This window comes from Sus scrofa, chromosome 2, assembly GCF_054392235.1.
Source record: "Sus scrofa isolate SSC_HxYL_T2T_F1_AM1 chromosome 2, Sscrofa_HxYL_maternal_Yorkshire_Landrace_v2.0, whole genome shotgun sequence".
NCBI lineage: Eukaryota > Metazoa > Chordata > Mammalia > Artiodactyla > Suidae > Sus > Sus scrofa.
The window spans coordinates 127,036,909-127,057,715 of record NC_139384.1 but is presented as its reverse complement, the minus strand read 5'-3'; the positions used below and the strand labels follow the sequence as shown (position 1 = coordinate 127,057,715).

The following is a 20,807-nucleotide window of genomic DNA, read 5'->3' as shown; positions in this document are numbered from 1 at the left end:
GACAATGAGGGGAAAGAGGAGTTCTTTTTCTTACTGTTATTGTTTTAGATACAATGTACATAAGGTGCTAGAAAGATAATTCCTTACTGGGAGAAAGGACACTTCTTGATCATTAGTAGGAAGAAATTCTGCAGTCAACACAGTGACAAGGGGAACAAGCTTTAATGTGAAATGTGGGACGCAGAGAAAGACACTTAGGTAAAGCTTGAAACCCAATTATAGTGGAAGGCAATAAATATGTTCAATTACCACAGAAGGGGTTTCAATCATAATAGGGAAAAAATAAAAGGGAGCTGGAATATCACCAAAAATGCATAGACCATGTGTCTAAACATCATGAACCTGAACTTCCTCCCGAAGGAAAGGTGTATCTTATTCGGTGAAAGCCATCCTAGGAGAGGGCACAGGAGACCAGCTGTGTGTCAAGATGATGACCTCAGAGTGGAACCACGCGGGGCTCTAAGAACACATCCTGGCAGCCTGCACAGACTCCCCTCCCCATTAGAAGGCAGAAGACTATACAAAGGAGGGTGGGGGCAGGGTTCTTTCTACCACCGAGACTTACTGGTTCAGCTGGAAGAAACGTTCTCCCATACTGAACTTCCCTGTTCCATTTAGTTAAGCTCCATCTTGGGTCTGTAAAACAGATGGAGATGATACAGGAAACCTCTTACTTCAAATATATGGAAATGCTGAAAAAAACTTACATTTAAAAAAATCTAGCTAATCTTGGAAGCAAAAAGGGTCAATAGTCAAAAACAAAGAGAAGTTACAAAATTAGAGCAATGAGAGTTTTTTTTTCTTTTTTTTTTTTAGGGCTGTACCTGTGGCATATGGAGGTTCCCAGGCTAGGGGTAGAATTAGAGTCACAGCAATGCCAGATCTGAGCCACATTTACAACCTATACCACAGCTCACGGCAACGGTAGATCCTTAACCCACTGAGCGAGGCCAGGGATCGAACCTGCAACCTCATGGTTCCTAGTTGAATTCATTTCTGCTGCTCCACAACAGGAACTCTGAGCAATGAGAAGGTTTGAAGTTAGACAGCACCCCTGCAGTCTGGTCTGTAGGTGAGACCAGGAGGCAGGAACTGGTGCTGTGCTCCATAAAGTCAGGGGGAGGGCATTCGTCAGGCTAAATTTTTAAATGTATTTGTGGGTTTTTGTTTGTTTGTTTGTTTTTGCCTTTTGAGGGCCACACCGGTGGCATATGGAAGTTCACAGGCCAGGAGGTCGAATCAGAGCTGTAGCTGCGGGCCTATGCCAGAGCCACAGCAACAACAGATCCAAACTGCGTCTGTGACCTACACCACAGCTCACAGTAACACTGAATCAACCCACTGAGTGAGGCCAGGGATCAAACCCACATCCTCATGGATCCTAGTCAGGTTCGTTAACCACTGAGCCACAGGGGAATTCCATGTATTTGTCTTTCTTGAACACAAATTAACTTGACTGTGCAACAGACCAAGGGCTCACACTCTTAATTAATCTGCAGGTTGTCTGGAATATGACTGCTTATTTAACATCAAACGTTCCAATTCTTATGTTGAACCATTACACAGGAAAAAGGCTTCCGGATCTATTCCTCTAAAACTGACTTGCCACCATATATCTTAGATCTGGAATTAGAAATGACTAGCAATCTAGCATTCCCACCCGGCCGTAAATCTGGGGTCCCAAGTTAGATGAAGCCCTAATCCACAGCTCCTTACTCGTGACTTAAAATACCCCAGAACCAACTAGCTTTTGATTTTCTTCTCTGAGTGTTGCTAAACAAACATCCTGCATTTCAGAGTCCTTTTGACATTCCCCCCACCCCTTTTTTTGTCTTTTTAGGGCCACGCCCACCGCATATGGAGGCTCCCAGGCTAGGGGTCGAATCAGAACTGTAGCCGCCGGCCCATGCTGTGGCCACAGCATCACGGGCTCCAAGCCGCATCTGCCACCTACACCACCGCTTGTGGTAACGCCGGATCCTTAACCCACTCATCAAGGCCAGGGGTTGAGCCCACGTCCTCATGGTTGCTAGTCGGATTTGATAACCACTGAGCCACGATGGGAACTCCCCTGACATTCTCATCTTTCCAACTTTTCTTAAAATTTGAACTAAAGTTTTAAACTACGTTTGGGCCATACTCCAACTCTTACTAGTTTTTAGGTGCTCTTTGACTTGAAAGCAAGTCATTTCATCATTCAGGAAGGTTAGTTTAGCAAAGGTTCGCCAATGCACAAGACACATATTCCTTTCGCTTTAAAAGGGGGAAGTCTTGGAGTTCCCGTCGTGGCGCAGTGGTTAACAAATCCGACTAGGAACCATGAGGTTGCGGGTTTGATCCCTGGCCTCGCTCAGTGGGTTAAGGATCCAGCGTTGCCGTGAGCTGTGGTGTAGGTCGCAGACGCAGCTTGGATCCCACGTTGCTGTGGCTCTGGCGTAGGCCAGTGGCTACAGCTCCGATTGAACCCCTAGCCTGGGAACCTCCATATGCCGCAGAAGTGGCCTTAGAAATGGCAAAAAGACAAAAAAAAAAAAAAAAAAAAAAAAAAAAGGTGGGGGGGGAGTCTTATTTTACTAGAGGCGAGGATTAAACCAAACAAGTTTTTTTTTTACCCTCAAGCTAACAGAGGCCAGGAGAGCCAGGAATTGGACTGATTTCCTGACGGGCCATCCAAGCAACATGCCATGACAGGCTTCACTGACACCAGTCAGCAAAAAGGTGACAGCAGCAAGCAATGACCCTCCCCACCCCATTCTCTGCATCTTTCCTCTCTCTCCCTCCCAGTCCTTACTAGCTGCCAACACAACCAATTCAACAGCAAATGCTGCTTATACCAAACAGGCTTTCCTTCTTCTATGACCCTGTACAACCCCGGTTTTCCAGTACTCATCTCCCTCCCCCGTTCCCCAAAGCCACCGAACATCTACCATCTGTTTCCCTTGCCTTAGACACCTCTGAACAAATTGAGATGAATAGAATTCAGTATTCAGTTTGGCCAAAGGGGGAGAAAAGGGAGGAATGGGAGAAGCTGCTCAAAAATAAAGCAGCCCTTATATTCTGTCTCGATGCTCAAGGAATATCAAGAGGAAATGACTTCTTACCAGTTCCTTTAAAAGTAAAAATAAAATTTAAAAAAGAGACTCATCTAGTCCAAGCAGTCACTTTTTAACCTAGATTTGCCAAAATCAATTCTCCAGAACAAATAACCTACACTGGGGGAGCTCCGTCAGAGTTCACTTTGAAAAGTGTTCTCCAGGCACTGCCACCAACTCTCAATCTTTTTTGACAACACACACACACACACACTTGGTCTAGAGACCCATCTCTGTAGTTTTTTTTTTTTCTTTTCTTTTGGTCATGTTCATGTATTAACAGTCATTCAGCTATGTCTCCAGTGTATGTGATGGGGACACAAAAACCCACATGCCATCTCTGTCCAGCACACAGGACACACGCATACACACCAGGAGTATTAATTGTCTAAGACCAGGACCACAACTTAAGGCAAAGACCATACAAATACTCTCCTCTCTGAGAGGTGAGACACTGTTTATCAGACTTTACGATTTCTGCTCCACTTGTCCCCATCTCAAATACCTTCTACCTTCCTCCCCCTGCCCCAAATGCAGAGAAAAGTCTGCCATTTTTGTGCTTTTTCTAGTGGTCTGGAAGCTTCAGACTAACTGTATGGCACCTAAGAAAGAACAGAGGCTAAGATATTCTCTGTTTTCCACATCAACACCACCCGCTCACTGCCAAGTTTAAATGTGACTTCTGGTGATACCCCACCTGGCACACGATTTGACTGCTGGCTACTAGTCAAACATATACACTTTTCTTTTTCCCCTTTCTGCACTTCTGAGCCACCAGGTCAGGTGCCCTTTGGGTGCCGCCTTCGCATTGTGTGGAGAAGGCAAAGCCCTAGGAAGCTGCGGTTCCCAGCATCTCAGCTGGGGCCTCACTCTTCCACCGCCCAGAACTGCTCAGCTGTGGGAGAGGTGCTTGCCGACCGTCAGACCGACCAGCCTCTCGAGTTCCTACCTTGGCAAGAGCTGCAGCCCTCCTGGCCTGGCATGAAGTCTGAACTCCCCGGGAGGTGTGGGAGCAGCCGCAGCACAGCACAGGGTTGGTTGTGCCACCGGCCGCCTGTGCAGTAGCCTTTACATGACCTCAGTGACTCAGCGGCACCCCCTTCCCCGGCCCCTCCCCACAGCCTCCCATCTCACTCCTCTCCGACGTAGTGATGCCCATGTGACAGCACGTTGTCTCCACCGAGACTAATCCCGTATCAATAAGAGCTTTCAGCACGACGCAGACCAGATTACTCTGTCTCACAGCCACTCTGCTGACCTTCCCCGGGGGCCAGAGAATACTCCCCCAGCACGGACTATTTACAGGAGAGCCGACACCAGCTGGCTCGCTTGGTGTGATGATTTCACTTCCAAAGTTTGTGACTTTAACAAAGCAACTCGGCATCCACTCTTCAACCACTCAACCAGGCGCTGTGGATCCTACAGAGATGCGGTGATAAAAATCACTCTGGGTTCTATGAAACACCACCTACCATGGCAGAGGAGGGTCCCTGTACGCACCAGCACGGCCACCAACCCAAAAGATTATGAATAAAGGCTGCATATTAAATGACAGGTTAAGAGGAACGCAAAAATACCAGATGCACTGGGAACTCTATCTGGTCACTTATGATGGAGCATGATAATTGAGAAAAAAAATGTGTACATGTATGTGTGACTGGGTCACCTTGCCGTACAGTAGAAAATTGACAGAACGCTGTAAACCAGCTATTAAGGAAAAAATAAAAATCATTACAATAAAAATAAAAATTTCATTCTGTGCAATATATATATATATATATATATATATATATATATATACACCAGATGTATTGATTTTGCTATTATATTTCTTTTGCTACAGAGCCAAGGCATAACAACGAGGTGTTTTATTCTCAGATTAATTTGAATTAAATACAGAATGTTTTTTAACAGTGCTAAGACAATTACTAAGATTGGTTCTTAACCAAAACCGCCTAAAGTGATCCTGAACAGAGGGCAATCAAACTCAACTGCAAGAAGATGCAAGGGAACCAGACTGGACCAATCCCCTCCCCCTTTCCCAGCAGTTTTTATCCCTGTTCCTGGTCTCTTTCTACAGCCTTTCTGAGCGGACAAGATAAATAAGAGGAATGAGTACAGAGCCTACCAACTGTCAAGGAGATAACTGGGTGTTCCCAGCCCAGAGAAGCCCACAAACGTGCCTGCAGAGACGGTCTTGAGGTTTTTACAAGAAGAGTTTCATCAGCATTACGTGCAAGAACAAGAATGCTAGGCCATATATAAAATCGTCACAAAGGAGTCTTCCAGCATGAAATGTTAAGTTAGAAAGTTATCTCCACCCATGAAGCCCTCTGCGCACACAGCTCTGTTCTCAGAAAAGCTCTTACTTATTGATCTTGAAAGGTTTTTAGTTCTGAAGCTGTGAGAATTGCTATTGAAAAATTCAATCTCTTTTCCTTAGGAATGCATTCAAATGAAAAAAAAAATGCACCAAATAAAAATGTATTTTTAGTATTAAAATACTTGCAGCTTATTCAAGTTCCAGTTGAAATCAGCTTCACAGATCAGAGCTTTGGAGAACATCAGAGAGAAGAGATGGGATGGGGGGTGCAGGTTGTGAGCAGTAGAAATGAGCTTCCAGGTGAACAAAACAGGGAGGGAAAGCATGGCCATCATGCCTCCCCCCCCCCCGTCGCCCAAGGGGGGGTGGGGGGTTGGGGAGTTAGGGTGGGGGAGTTAGGAGCAGGGGGGTGGTATTGACTATGGGCTGATTCCTTCCTTCCGAAGTTGCTTGCTCTCTGTCTCAGAATTCCAGTTATTACCAGAGAGGAGGGTGGTTTCAAGTACTTTCTGATCGTAACACCTTTTTTTTTTTTTCTTTTTAGGGCCTGACCCGCAGCATATGGAGGTTCCCAGGCTAGGGGTCGAATCGGAGCTACAGATGCTAGCCTATACCACAGCCACAGCAACACAGGATCCGAGCCGTGTCTGCAACCTATGTCACAGCTCAGCACAATGCCAGATCCTTAACCCACTGAACGAGGCCAGGGATGGAACCAGCAACCTCATGGTTCCTAGTTGGATTCATTTCCACTGTGCCATGATGGGAACTCCGACCCTAACACCTTTTGCAATTTGTCAGACGTTAGACTTCAAATTCAAAGTGGATTAACTTGAAAAATTAAATTGCATCCATTTTAAAGTCTTACTGGTACACGTAATGATTAATAAATGCAAATAGGCAAGAATAGAGAAAATAGACAAAACAGTTAGAATTCATTGGGGAACTGTCTGTAACTTTCCCCAAAGCCCAGGGCAGGGCTGAGGCAGGGTGTTTTGGCCTGGGTTATGGTTCTACAAAGTAGGAGAGAATTCCATCACTAAGGACTGCTTCCTGCTCTTAGTTAAGGAGGCAGGCAACCCAAATGCTGGTCTTCTTCTTCTCCTTCTCCCGACCCCTGCCTTACTAGGGCTTTCCCCCACTGAGCTCCTCAACTACCATGTCTCTTTTGGTGAGACAAAGCCCCTGCCTGGAACTTTCACAGGATACACTAAAATGAAAATCTACTTGTACAGTAACAGAGCCTACAAACTGTCAAGGAGATAAGTGGGAGGCGGCAGGGGTGGGTTAGAGATCTGACAGCCACAGCCCCACGGCAGGAGGTCAGCGTCTGAGGCGCCATCTGCACAGCTGGAATAGCGGTGTCACAGCTGCCCTGCTGGCATTCTCAACAGGACCCACCTGGTGCCTGCATGGCCACAGAGGTGAATGTGGCTTCACACTGTTGAGAAGGTGGACTAAATGTGAGGGTGAGAACAAAATTCAGAGCCCAGCGCTGCCACGTCCCTCGTGTGCTCGCCTTCCCTTCTTAGGCTCTCGTGTAAAATGCAGATAGTCATTCCTGCTCTGTGTACCTGCCAGGGTCAACATGACGATTAAACAATGCACTCAAAACAAACATTACCAAACACAAGATGTTATCAGAGGACACATGCTTATCAGTATCAAAGGGGCTGTTTATCCAAACACTAAGTTTGGAAAGTATAAATAGTTCTAAAATAAAAAGGCTTTTTTTCTTTTTCTTTTTTTTTCTTTTTTAGGGCTGCACATGAGCATATGGAAGTTCCCAGGCTAGGGGTCAAAACAGAGCTACAGCTGCTGGTCTACGCCACAGCCACAGCAACATGGGATCCGAGCCTCATCTGGGACCTACACCACAGCTCACAGCAACGCCGGATCCTTAACCCGCTGAGCAAGGGATGGAACCTGCGTCCTCATGGATATTGGACAGGTTTGTTATCGCTGAGCCGCACGGGAACTCCTAAGGTGGAAGGTCTTAACACTTTTCCATTGTTCGCTAAGAAAATATCTTACTTGCTTTAAACAAGGGAATTTGAACAACTTCTAATCACTGGATTAGAGATGAGACAGTAAAGAAACAATGGGGGTGGCATTAAGCAGAAATAGAACATTGTGTGGAAGAAGACTATTGAAACCACACCTCTTGTATGAATGAGAAGCCCAGGTTGATGCCATACACAGACCAGCTTTGGCATCCGGCTTCTGTAAGGCACCTTGAAGGCACCATGCAGGATGGGTCCTTTCTGCTGCTCCAGCCTAGAAGCCTCTGCCCAGCCCTTTGCCAGCCTGTGAAAAGCCCAAAGCTGAGCCCACCCTGTGCTAGCACCTGGAGTAAACAGTGGCAATTCTGCCCCTCGGTCCTGCAGGACTGCCCAGCATACCCAAGTTGAGGGCACTGGAGGCTAGAGTCCTTCTGTCCAAATATCTCATTGACAGACAGGGAAACTGAGGCCCAGCAAGAAGATGAAGGCACTTGGCCAAGAAAGGCAGCATCCAAGCTCTGCAGAGCACCCTGGACTCCAAACTCCTCACCCAGTGTACCTTCCTCTGGCATGGGGTGCTCTTCTCCATCTAAGTGGAATCCCTATTTCCTGCCCATCTGTCAGTGTGTATATATGCACCGTATGACCATAAATTTATCTTAGAGTACATTCTTCCCCTGGCTGGATGAAAATCATTATTCCCTATCTTTCCTGAGACCAATTCTTTTCCAAAAATTTAAATACTCAGGCGCTCTGAGGAACCCTGGCCATGAACCCTTCTGAACATACAAAATAGGTAAATCAGGTAATTAGTTTATGAATCCTTCTTAATATTTTTTCAGCTCCTTATGATTTCCATGAGCTCTTTCTCATTTGATCCTCACAACAGCTCTGTGATGTAAGCAGGGCAAGGATTACGTCCCCAATTTATGTGGTGCTTTAGGGAGGGTAAATGATTTATCTGGGGCCACAACAAGGCTGAACCCAGGTCTTCCTTCTCCATTCATTCAAACTAAGAGTCTACTACATACCAGGCAGGGTGGTTGAAACTGAGTAGACAAAGATGTATAAAACAGTTCAAATTTTCCAGGAGCTAGCATTGAGTGGGCAGATACACACACACACACACACACACACACACACACACAGCAAAGACATGAATTCAGGGGGTAGAAGCTTTGGAATCAGACAGACTCACATTTCACACTAGATTGTACCCTTTACTAATTAAAGCCATGGGCAAGCCTCTGCAGACTACACTTCCTTCAGCTCACAGGGCTGCCGAGAAAATTAAATGAGATGACAGGTGAAAGATGTGCGGTACAGGGTCTTATTGAGTGTTTGCTCAGTAAGTACTACCTGTTTTAATGAACATGAACACAGCACAATGACAGAGACAGAGGAGGGCCTTTCCTGGAGCACGGTCTGGAGACACCCACCCCGGGTTTCAGAGAGTGTTGCTGGAGGAGCTGACTCTTAGAGAATGGCTTTAATAAATGGCTTGTTCATATAAAAGGATCCATCTTTTCATCCCTCTGTCTACATGCTCATCTAGTGCCCACTGTGAGCACAGCGCCTCACAAACGATTCTCAGCAGGGCTCCCTTGAATCAGGAGTTTTCCTAGAAGGCTTACAATGTGAGCTCATTTATAAAAGTTACACTCACATGACTTTTGAGAGTTATACCCACTGGATGAAATGGGGCAAATCAGTGGTCCATTCTGACCCTAGCTACTGGAAATAAATACCTAAGAACCTCGAGAAAATGACTTTTTTTTTTTAAAACAGTACAAAAAAATCCTTCCCCCAAAGGCCAAAGAGAGGGGCCAGCTGAATGAAGGCCCTTCTCTCAACAGAAGCAGAGCCCAGGAGATAAGAAATTAGTGGTGTTTGACTTCCTTTGGAGGAGAGAACTGATGTGGCCAAATGCTTCCTCACGGGCAGCATCTGCTCGCTTACCAAAGGTGGCAAAGACAACAATCCCACTATCTCCACTTTGTGCTATGGTTTCAACCTCCTCTCCATTCATCCCCTTTGCCCCCTGTTCCTGGTAGTCAAAGGACCCAATGTGGATGAAGCAGAGATGCAGCCAAAGTGAAATAGCCAGTGAACTCTCTTTGGGTAAAAGAAAAGAAAAAAGTTCTGCTGCTAAAGATACAAGAAAGAAAGTTCACCAAATATAATCCGCAAGCTGGATAACTAGCTTAAGTCAATCCTCTGCATAGCAAAATTTATGAGCAGGAGGCTGGCATCTAGCTGTCCTTTACCTTGATGGACAAGACTGATTCCTTTCCACCAAGTTTCTTTTTCTATTTTTGGTCTTTTTAGGGCCGCACCCACAGCATATGGAGGTTCCCAGGATAGAGGTAAAACTAGATCTGTAGCTGCTACCTATGTCACAGCCACAGCAAGGCAGGATCCGAGCCAAGTCTGCGGCCTACACCACAGCTCACGGCAATGCCCGATCCTTAACCCCCTGAGCAAGGCCAGGGACTGAACCCACGTCCTCATGGATACTAGTCGGGTTCATTAACTACTGAGCCAGGATGGGAACTCCAATCTACAAAGTTTCTTAACCTGGTGTGGAAGGAAAACTACCATCCTTCAAGACACCTGGCAGCTATTTACAGCTGGCCTCTTAGATGGCTCATCCCTGTCTCAGGCTGCTGCCCTTATTAAAAAAAAAAAAAAAAACATAATAAAAGCCATTTACAACAAACCCACAGCAAATATAATACGCAATGGAGAAAAGCTGAAAGCTTTTCCACTAAAATCTGGAATAAGACAAGGATGCTCACTCTCACCATTTTTATTCAACATAGTATTGGAAGTCCTAGCCACAGTAATCAAACAAAATAAATAAAAAGTATCCAAATTGGAAGCGAAGAGGTAAAACTGCCACTCTACGCAGATGACATGATACTATATATAGAAAACCCTAATGACTTCACACAAAAACTACTGGAACTGATCAATGAATTCAGCAAAGTAGCAGGATACAAGATTAACATTCAGAAATTGGTTGCATTTCTATATACTAACAATGAAATATTAGAAAAGGAATACAAAATACAATACCTTTTAAAATTGCACCCCCAAAAATTAGATATCTAGGAATAAACCTGACTAAGGAGGTACAAGACTTACATGCTGAGAACTATAAAACATTAATCAAGGAAATTAAAGAGGACGCAAAGAAATGGAAAGATATTTCATGCTCCTGGGTTGGAAAAATTAATATTGTTAAAATGGCCATATTACCCAAAGCAATCTACAAAGTCAGTGCAATCCCTATCAAATTACCCATGACATTTTTCACAGAACTAGAACAAACAATCCAAACATTTATATGGAACCACAAAAGACCCAGAATTGCCAAAGCCATTCTGAGGAACAAAAACCAAGCAGGAGGCATAAGTCTCCCAGACTTCAGGCACTATTACAAAGCCACAGTCATCAAGACAGTGTGGTCCTGGTACCAACACAGACATACAGACCAAAGGAACAGAACACGGAACCCACGAATAAGCCCGGATTCCTATGGTCAATTAATCTTTGACAAGGGAGGCAAGAACATAAAATGGGAAAAGGAAAGTCTATTCAGCAAGCATTGCTGGGAAACCTGGACAGCTGCATGCAAAGCAATGGAACTAGAACATACCCTCACGCCATGCACGAAAATAAACTCAAAATGGCTTAAAGACTTAAATGTAAGACAAGACACCATCAAACTCCTGGAAGAGAACATAGGCAAAACATTCTCTGACATCAACCTTACAAATGTTTTCTCAGGTCAGTCTCCCAAAGCAACAGAAATAAGAGCAAAAATAAACCAATGGGACCTATTCAAACTGACAAGCTTTTGCACAACAAAGGAAACCCAAAAGAAAACAAAAAGACAACTTACAGAACGGGAGAAAATAGTTTCATGTGATGCAACTGACAAGGGCTTAATCTCTAAAATATACAACTTACACAACTCAACAGCAAAAAAGCCTACAACCCAATGGAAAAATGGGCAAAGGAACTGAAGAGACATTTCTTCAAGGAAAATACACAGATGGCCAAGAAACACTTGAAACAATGCTCCGCATCACTGATTATTAGAGAAACACAAATCAAAACTACCTCACACCAGTCTGAATGGCCATCATTAATAAGTCCACAAATAGCAAATGCTGGAGAAAAGGGAACCCTCCTGCACTGTTGGTGGGAATGTAAGCTGGTACAACCACTATGGAGAACAGTATGGAGGTACCTTAGAAAATTATACATAGAACTACCATATGACCCAGCAATCCCACTCTTGGCCATATATCCAGACATAACTCTACTTTAAAAAGACACATGCACTCACATGTTCATTGCAGCACTAGTCACAACAGCCAAGACATGGAAACAACCTTAATGTCCACTGACAGATGATTGGATTAGGAAGACGTGGTATACACACACAATGGAATAGTACTCAGCCATAAAAAAGAATGAAATAATGCCATCTGCAGTAACATGGATGGAACTAGAGACTCTCATCCTGAGTGAAGTAAGTCAGGAAGAGAAAGACAAATACCATATGATATCACATATCTGGAACCTAATATATGGCACAAAGGAACCTTTTCATAGAAAAGAAAATCATGGACTTGGTTGCCAACGGGGAGGGGAAGGGAGTGGGATGCATTAGGAGCTTGGGGTTAATAGACACAGACTATTGCCTTTGGAATGGATTTAGCAATGAGATCCTGCTGTGTAGCACTAGGAACTATGTCTAGTCACTTATGATGGAGCCTGATAATTTGAGAAAAAAGAATGTATGTATAACTGGGTCACCATGCTGTACAGGAAAGAGTTGACAGAACACTGTAAATCAGCTATAATGGAAGAAAATAAAAATCATTATATAAAAAAATGAAATAAAAAGAAAAATGGGCAGAAGACCTGAAGAGACATTTACCCAAAGAAGATATACAGATGGCCAATAGGCACATGAAAAATTACTAATTATTAGAGAAATGCAAATCAAAACTACTAAGAGGTACCACCTCACACCTGTCGGAATGGTCATGATTAACAAGTCAACAAACAACAAATGCTGGAGAGGATATAGAGAAAAAAGGGCACCCTCCTACATTGATAGTGGGAATGTAAATTGGTACAACCACTATGGAAAACAGTACAGAGATGCCTCAGAAAACTAAATATAGAACTACCATATATGACCCAGCAGTCCCACTCTTGGGCATAAATCGGGACAAAACTTTCCTTGAAAAAGATATCAACACAAGATACCTGCTTTTGTAGGCCACCAGCTGTAGCTCTGATTGGACCCCTTGCCTGAAAACCTCCATATGCCATGAGTGCGGCCCTAAAAAGCCAAAGAAAAAGAAAAAAGAAAATATAACACTCAACCATGTGTCCACTAAGTCAGGTGGAGACTGTATGTTACCAATCTTATCACTGCTGACACAGGTGAATATAAGCATGGACGCATTTTTATAAGCAAAAATGAAAGAAAACTCTTGATACAGCCATTTATAAATGAAAACACCATCTGCTCCTCTCCACTCATCCTTTTTCTTTGCGGGGGGGGGGGGGCAGACTTGGTGTTTCTCTTTTAAAAAGGGGTACGTAAGATAAATGCAGGATCTGGCCAAAATACGATGACCCAGGCAGTAGATGCTTTCCCGTAGGAATGGCCACAGAAGGAGGAGAGTGGCTGGGGATCAGCTGACACCAGGAGCGACAGTCTAATGTTTGAAAGTGGCTCCTTTGCTGTTCTGAGTGCAGTGGTGTCCTTGAATGAGAAAAAACATAATTTGCTTTTTTCTTGACAACTTAATATAAAGCTCCTTCCCAGAAGAAATTTCTCTGCCAGGTCTTTACAGTAAAGTTATTGCCGCCATAAAGGTGGTCATGTACCCAAAGCCTAAAGGAAATCAGGCTAGGTCTCCAATGAGGTGTATAGCTTCTGTCATCTCCCTCTTCCCTTTGTAGTCTTTATGGGCTCTGTTTGCAGCAACCCCGTGGAGTTGCCTTAGGCACTGGCTGATGTTTTACAGCTTGGCTGAGGCACAGCGTGACTGAGGGGGCGCCCGTGATATATGACAATTGGGAGCAATAACATTTGCGGAATGAAAATAATTTTTGAAGCCTTACTTTCTGTACTTCTGAAGCATTTTAATAAGTCTGTTCTTTATGATTTCAGGTAAACATGTCAAGTCATCTCTAAAATCTGAATGAGTTTCGTGCGTGTGGAGTAATGAATTGCTTAGAATGCCAATCCTGGAATAAAAGAGCTTGTCAGGGTACCTAGACTCCAGATGCAGAATATAACCTTGCTCTGTTGAATATATAGCTTCCATAAAAACCCTGGGTCTAAGAGATGATATTTTGGGACAGCAATTTAAGAGGCCGTCTATATCAATCCACTTCTTGAAGTATTTCAGGATCTGTCCTAGGAGAAAATTAGACCACTGCAGGACAGGAGACCAGCATAGGAACTTGACCTGTGCTGTATCCCTTAACCCCTCAGAGGAGGAATTCAGGATCTGACCTCTGAATTTTAGAGTGAGTTGGAATATACAAGAGTATTAAGAAGTCCATGTGTGGGAGTTCCCATTGTGGCTCAGTGGTAATGAACCTCACTAGTTTCCATGAGGATGCGGATTCAATCCCTGGCCCCGCTCAGTGGGTCAGGGATCTGGCGTTGCCGTGAGCTGTGATGTAGGTTGCAGAGGAGGCTCGGATCCTGAGTTGCTGTGGCTGTGGTGTAGGCCGGCAGCTGTAGCTCCAATTCAACCCCTAGCCTGGGAACTTCCATGTGACTCAGGTGCAGCCTAAAAACAAAATAATAATAATAATAATAATAATCCATGTATGGATTTTTGTAGCCATGTTATTGGTGACATTGCCTTTGAATAATGTCACGGTGACCTCTATACTTCTTGAGGTGAGAGGTACCTCTTGAAAGAACTGAATCTGTCTGGAAATGGACGTGTTTTTGCTTTCCATGTGGTATTCTGTTAGGTAAAATTTCTGTGACTTCCTCTACAAGGTTACCTTCTTACAGCACCAACTGTACTTGTCTTTTTTTTTCTTTGTATGGCCACATGTGCGACATATGGAAGTTCCTGGGCTGAGGGTCAAATTGAAGCAGGAGCTGCCAGCCTACACCACAGCCATAGCAACATCAGATCCGAGCCACGTCTGCAACCCACACTGCAGCATGGCAACGCCGGGTCCTGAACCAACTAAACGAGGCCAAGGATCAAACCCACATCCTCACAGACACTATGTGGGGTCCTTAACCTGCTGAGCCCCAATGAGAACTCCTGTACTTGTCTCCTATGCTCAGAAGGTTTGCTTTTTTTCACCTCACATTTCAGATGAAAATGACAAACTTCTCCTGTCTCTTTTGGCCTCCTTCCCTCCCCTCCCCTCCCCTCCCATCCCTTCTCTTCTCATCCCTTTCCTTCCCTTTCCTTTCCTGCCACAGCATGTAGTGGGCTTGCCACGGCTTGCAGTATTTTGTGTGGAGCCCTTAGGATTTTCTATATATAGTATCATGTCATCCACATACAGTGACAACTTGGCCTCTTCTCTTCCAATTTGGATATGTTTTATTTCGTTTGTCTGATTGCTCTGGCCAGGACTTCCAACACTATGTTGAATAAAAGTGGTGAGAGTGACTGGAGAATAGACCTGTGGTTGCTGAGGAAGAGGAGGAGGGAATGGGATGGACTGGACATTTGAGGCTGGTAGATGCAAACTATTGCATTTGGAGTGGATAAGCAGTGAGCTCCTGCTGTATAGCACAGGCAACCATATCCAATCACTTGCGATGGAACATGACGGAAGAAAATATGAGAGAGAATGTTTAGATATATACGGCCGAGTCACTCTACTGTACAGCAGAAATTGACACAACATTGTAAATCAGCTATAATTTTAAAAAAATTAAAAACATAAAGGCTTACACTTCAGACAGAAGATCAAGTCTAGGCAGTCCCTAAGCAGGTCTTGATATAAAACTCACTCTAATTAAAAGGTGTAAAAAACTTAGAAAATATAATCTCAAAATTTGTCTTTAATAATATTTGGTATTGGTGGAAGAGAACGGTTGGAGATTAAACTAAAATCACCATTTCAAAGGAATCATACCATATCGGGGTAGGGTAAAGGGGACAGTGTTTCTTCTCATTTGGCATTAGTAACAGATAGAATAAAATTTATCATTTGTCCTTAAGGGAGTCTAATAACCTAAGGGAAGTTCTGAGCTGTGTGTCAAATGGTCTAGTGTTGAACTGGTTGTCTTACATTTTGTTTCCTTTGTTTCAAGCCATCCCTCCCTTCCAGTGCTCTGGCTCAATCAGAGCATAAGGCAGGCCACTGAGGGCCATAGGCCGTGATGCTCTTGCTCTCTGCTCCTAGACTTGAAGAGCTATTTAGGGCAATTTCAGCATCACTCTCCCAAAGTGCATTTCCACAGCAGTTTGCCATGTCTCTGTGCTCTGTTTTAGTCATTTCATGGAGTTTTTACAAGTGCAGGATGATTGCCTGAAGACAAATTCAGGGGAACAGAAAAAAAGAGGAAAAAGCAGAAATAATCTGCTCCTCTTGGAAAAAAAGCTTAGTCCAAAGGAATCTGGTTAGGTGCTTTGCATTTAATAGATTTTTTTTCTCTCTCCCTCTCTCTGCTTCCACCCCCCTCTTTTCTCTCTCCCTCCTTCCCATCCTCCTTCCTTTTTCTTTCTTTCCTTCCTTCTTTCCTTTCTTTCTCTCTCTCTCTCCCCTCTCTTTCCTTCCTTCCTCTGTCCTTTTTTTTAAAGATTTTTATTTTTTCTATTTTTATTTTTTAATTTACAATGTTCTGTAAATTTCGGCTGTCCAGCAAAGTGACCCAGTCACACATTCTTTTTCTCACATTATCCTCCATCATGTTTCATCACAGGTGACCAGATATAGTTCCCTGTGCTATACAGCATCATCTCATTGCCTATCCACTCCAAATGCAATAGTTTGCATCTATTAACCCCAAACTCCCACTCCCCCCCCAAACGGCAACCACAAGTCTGTTCTCCAAGTCCATGAGTTTTCTTCTTTTCTGTAGATAGGTTCATATGTGCCATATGTTAGATTCTAGATATAAGTGATATCATATGGTATTTGTCTTTCCCTTTCTGACTTACTTCACTTAGTATGAGAGTCTCTAGTTCCATCCATGCGGCTGCTGAAGGCTTTGTCAATTAATTCAGTGGAGGTTAGCAAAGAGTTCTCACTGTGAAATCCATGGTGTTTAAGATCTGTGTATTGGCTAGAAAAATGGAATAGGCACTCCACCCAAGGATGAAGAAGCTAAGAGAGTTTGAGAAGCCCAGCCCAACCTTACTCTGTGCAATGGTGCTCACAGCCTGACTGTTTAACAATCCTGTGTGAAGCCATTGGCTTGGAGGCATCCTATCACCTGACCCTGACTAGGTTAGCCAAATCCCACCCTCAGAAATGTCACATGTGCTTCACAATGACTTTTATTTTTATGGATGCACCCACAACACATAGAAGTTCCCAGACCAGGCCTTGAACCTGAGCCGCAGCTTCAACCTATGTCAAGGCTGCAGGAAGGCTGGATCCCTTAGCCCAGTGCACTGGGCCAAGGATTGAACCCACACCGCCACAGCAACCCAAGCTGCTACAGTCATATTCTTAACCCACCACACCACCGTGGGAAATCCTTTACAGTAATTTTTAAAAATTTATCAATTTATTATTATTATTATGTCTTTTTGCCTTTTCCAGGGCCGCTCCCGCAGCATATGAAGGTTCCCAGGTTAGGGGGTCTAATCAGAACTGTAGCTGCTGACCTACACCCACAGCAACACAGGATCCGAGCCGCATCTGCGACCGACACCACAGCTCACGGCAACAATGGACCTTAACCCAATGAGTGAGGCCAAGGATGGAACCTGCAACCTCATGGTTCCCAGTTGTATTCGTTAACCACTGAGCCACGACAGGAACTCCAAAAATTTATTTTATTGAAGCATAGTTGATTTACATCATCGTGTTAATTTCTGTTGTACAGTAAAGCGATTTAGTTATGCATATATACCTTCTTTTGCAGATTCTTTTCCATTATGGTTTATCACAGGAGATTGAATATAGTTCCCTGTGCTATACAGCGGGACCTTGCTGTTTATCCGCTCTACAGGTAGTAGTTTGCATCTACTAATCCTCAACTCCCAATTCGTCCCTCCCTCACATCCTCCCCCTTGACAACCACAAGTCTGTTCTGTGTCTGCTTCAAAGTAATGTTTCATGTAAGGCATTATCAAAGCCTCTGCAAGTTCAGAGAACAGACTTTTCCCTGCCTACTTAAGCAATGAAGTGTTTGCACACACAGCAGGCTTTGCAGAAGACACTCGTCTACCTCAGCTATTGGTTTTTGTCAATATCCACCCAACCCCCACTTAATTAAACATAACCAAATTGGCTTAGGGGACCTCTAGACATTTTGAACACGGACATTCATCGCTGCCAGCCACCATCAGGCACAGCTCCATGTCCTGACTCCACTCTGGGGAAGGGCACAGAGAAGGCTTCACACCATTCTTGGAAAGTATTCAACTGCCACACGTGGCCTGATCTTTTCAAACCAAAAAAATCCCACAACGCCAACAGCGTCACTTAGCATTCTCAGTTGTTACATGCATGCAAACAGAACAAAAATGAAAGCATCTAAATATAACCACCCTTATTTTATAATGCCAATATTCAACCCCCAAATCTCCACCCTTTCAGGCAACAGTGATCTCTACCTGCAGTTTCATTCTCTCAACTCCCAGCCCATTTCTCCAAAGATATGAGAGACTGCTCTGCCTCCGACTCATGGACCACCATTTACTGCATGCCAAGACACTGTGCCAGGCACAGAACACACAGCGACAAAATCGAACAAGCTCGAGGGGAGACTTTCAAGCACTTTCCAGGTTGCACAGTTTCTGAGGCGTCAGTCCTCCAACTGCTGCTTTTTTGAAGAAAAGGGCCAAAACAAAACCCACCTTGTGCATTGCTTTAATCTACCCTCTTTCACACCAGCGCTCCCTTTTGCAGCCAATTCTGGGTTCTCTTTACTGTTGATGGACTTCACTCATTTTTACTCATTTACTCCCCTCAAACACGGCTTCTCTGTCTGTAGTGTCCTTCTTCCCTCTGAAGTGTTTTTTTCTGGCATTTTCAAATTCACCTTGCTTTCCAGTGAAAACGTCCCTTGACCTGTATTTTAGAATAATCCACCCAAGATTGTTTTTATAAGATTATGATAACTGCAATCGCTGCTCTAGTTTGCCACTTTATCTAGGGTCTCTGCAAATGTACTGAGAACGGCACACCCAACTAACTCACAGAACGAGGAATCAGCATGAAAATAACCAGAGGCTTCAAGGAGCAAAGTTATTGGGCCAATAAGATATACCACGAGGTATGAGAATATGAAACAGAAGGCGAACACTGCCCTAAGAGTTACACAGAGCCACAGAGGCTTGGAAGGGAGAGATAACAAAATCTCATGTGCAGAGGCCGTGTGAAATGCAAAGCCTCTGGTCTCACAGCATTCACGGCTTTCAGTAAGTGCTCATAACCACTGCGATATTTCAGGCAGCTCGTGGCAAGTACTGTCTTAAGAAAAATATATAGTCATAAAAGGAGGACAACAATGGAGCCTGAAGAATGTGTGGGGCCTCACGAAGGAGGGAGGCCTTGTGCCCAACAAGCTGCCCAGGGACTTGACAGCCTCGCATCAAAGCACCTCGGAGAAGAAAGAGAAGGCATGCTGAGGTCCTTTGCAGGACAGAGAGAGGGTGGGAGGGATAAGCGTGTTCTGATGCTGCCTGACTCAGATGCATGGTCCATTTCTAATTCTGGACACGTGTGCTCTTTCACACACACTCACTGAGCCAGCAACTTCTCTTTGTCATCCTGTCACTCAGGGTTCTGTGAAACGCTACTCTGTCCGGAAGAGGACACACCAGCTAATCCTTAAGTTCTCTGGAGTGCCCGAGCATTTCCCTGCAGGGTGCTTCATTTATTCCCCTCCCCGCCACTTCCTAAGTCGGCCTCATTCCTGGGGCACAAAACAGCACCAGGGACCCAGGCAGCCAAGTGAGAATTTGTCACTTTTTTTTTTTTTTTTTTTTTTTTGCCGTGCTATTATCTCTCCTGGGTCCCGCCTCCTACCCTGTCTCCACACTGCAGACTTTCAATGCAAGTCCACACACAGTGGTGTGAATGCACAAAAGCACAAAGCCACACACCAAGCAGCTTCTGCTTCAGTCCTGAAAAGCTCCCCGGGCTTCAGCTGAGGTCCAGTGTGCCCCTAGTCATTCTGTCCAGCTTGCTTTCAAAGCCCACAAAAGACGGGAGCAAAGAGCTGAGGACGAGAGGCGCCACCACACACTCAGTGCTCTGCTCAGCAGTCCCTTCCTGTGGGCCACATGCACACAACTTTGCTCCATCAATCCCCTAGCTTGACCTCCCACGCATGTTCATGTTGCCCTTCCACAATGGGTGCAGTGGATACAAGGGTGAATCCTCAAGTAATGTAGAGTCAAACTCAGGAATCGAAGATACGAACACTTAAAACACCATGGGACATGTGCTAGAACAAAGGCAGACACGAGTGTCTATAGCACCCTAGGTGTGTTTCTTGACTCTTTCAGCTTCTCCATCCAAACACCAAGGTTATCGGTTCCTGAACCTCACCTGTCAGTCTGTTCTTCTGCTCCACCACTCACTCAGTAAGGTCATGAGCATCTCCCTCCCCAACACTTCTGACTGTTCTCATCATTTCTCATCTCAGCTCCCTCAAGCCATGCTCCACAAGGCGGCCAGGTGCATGTTTCGAAGTTCAAATTCGATGTGGTTTCCCCCCGACCCCTAATAATTACAAAATGATCAGCCAGTGGATCCTTACTGCCAGCAAGATAAAGTCCATATGGTAACGCCATGTGTAACCCTTCCATCAGCCCATGCCTCACCAGCACCTGCCTGAAAAACTCAGTGTACATAGTACCCCCACGTCACCATGCTCCATCTGGCCCCAGGACTCTGCACATAAACCATTCCCCTCCGTTCAGAAGACAATTCCCATTTCCCCAAGCCCCTCATCCTTTATTACCTAGCTGTACTCAGTCCTTTAAGTTTATGGGCAGATATCATTTCCTCCAGAAGCCTTTGCTGACCACCTTAGGCAAAACTCCTTTTTTTTTTTTGCTTTTTAGGGCCGAACCCACAGCCTAGGGAGGTTCCCAGGCTAGGGGCCAAATTGGAGCTACAGCTGCTGGCCTACACCACAGCCACAGCCACACAGGATCCAAGCCACATCTGTGACCTACA

At 44.6% G+C, this 20,807-nt stretch overlaps 1 protein-coding gene across 27 annotated transcripts in view; it reads right to left on the bottom strand.

The window, feature by feature from the left end:
• The window catches only part of MCC (MCC regulator of WNT signaling pathway), a 454,523-nt gene that overhangs the window by 189,596 nt on the left and 244,120 nt on the right, over window positions 1-20,807 (bottom strand). For 3 of the 27 annotated variants that reach the window (XR_014838503.1, XR_014838505.1, XM_085014214.1), the window contains exon 1: window positions 4,042-4,170. The exons of the other annotated variants lie outside the window; for them this stretch is intronic. The gene's annotated coding sequence lies outside the window, so the exon portion shown is untranslated. Of the gene's footprint in view, window positions 1-4,041; window positions 4,171-20,807 lie in introns of those variants that run through there. 27 annotated transcript variants of the gene reach the window in all.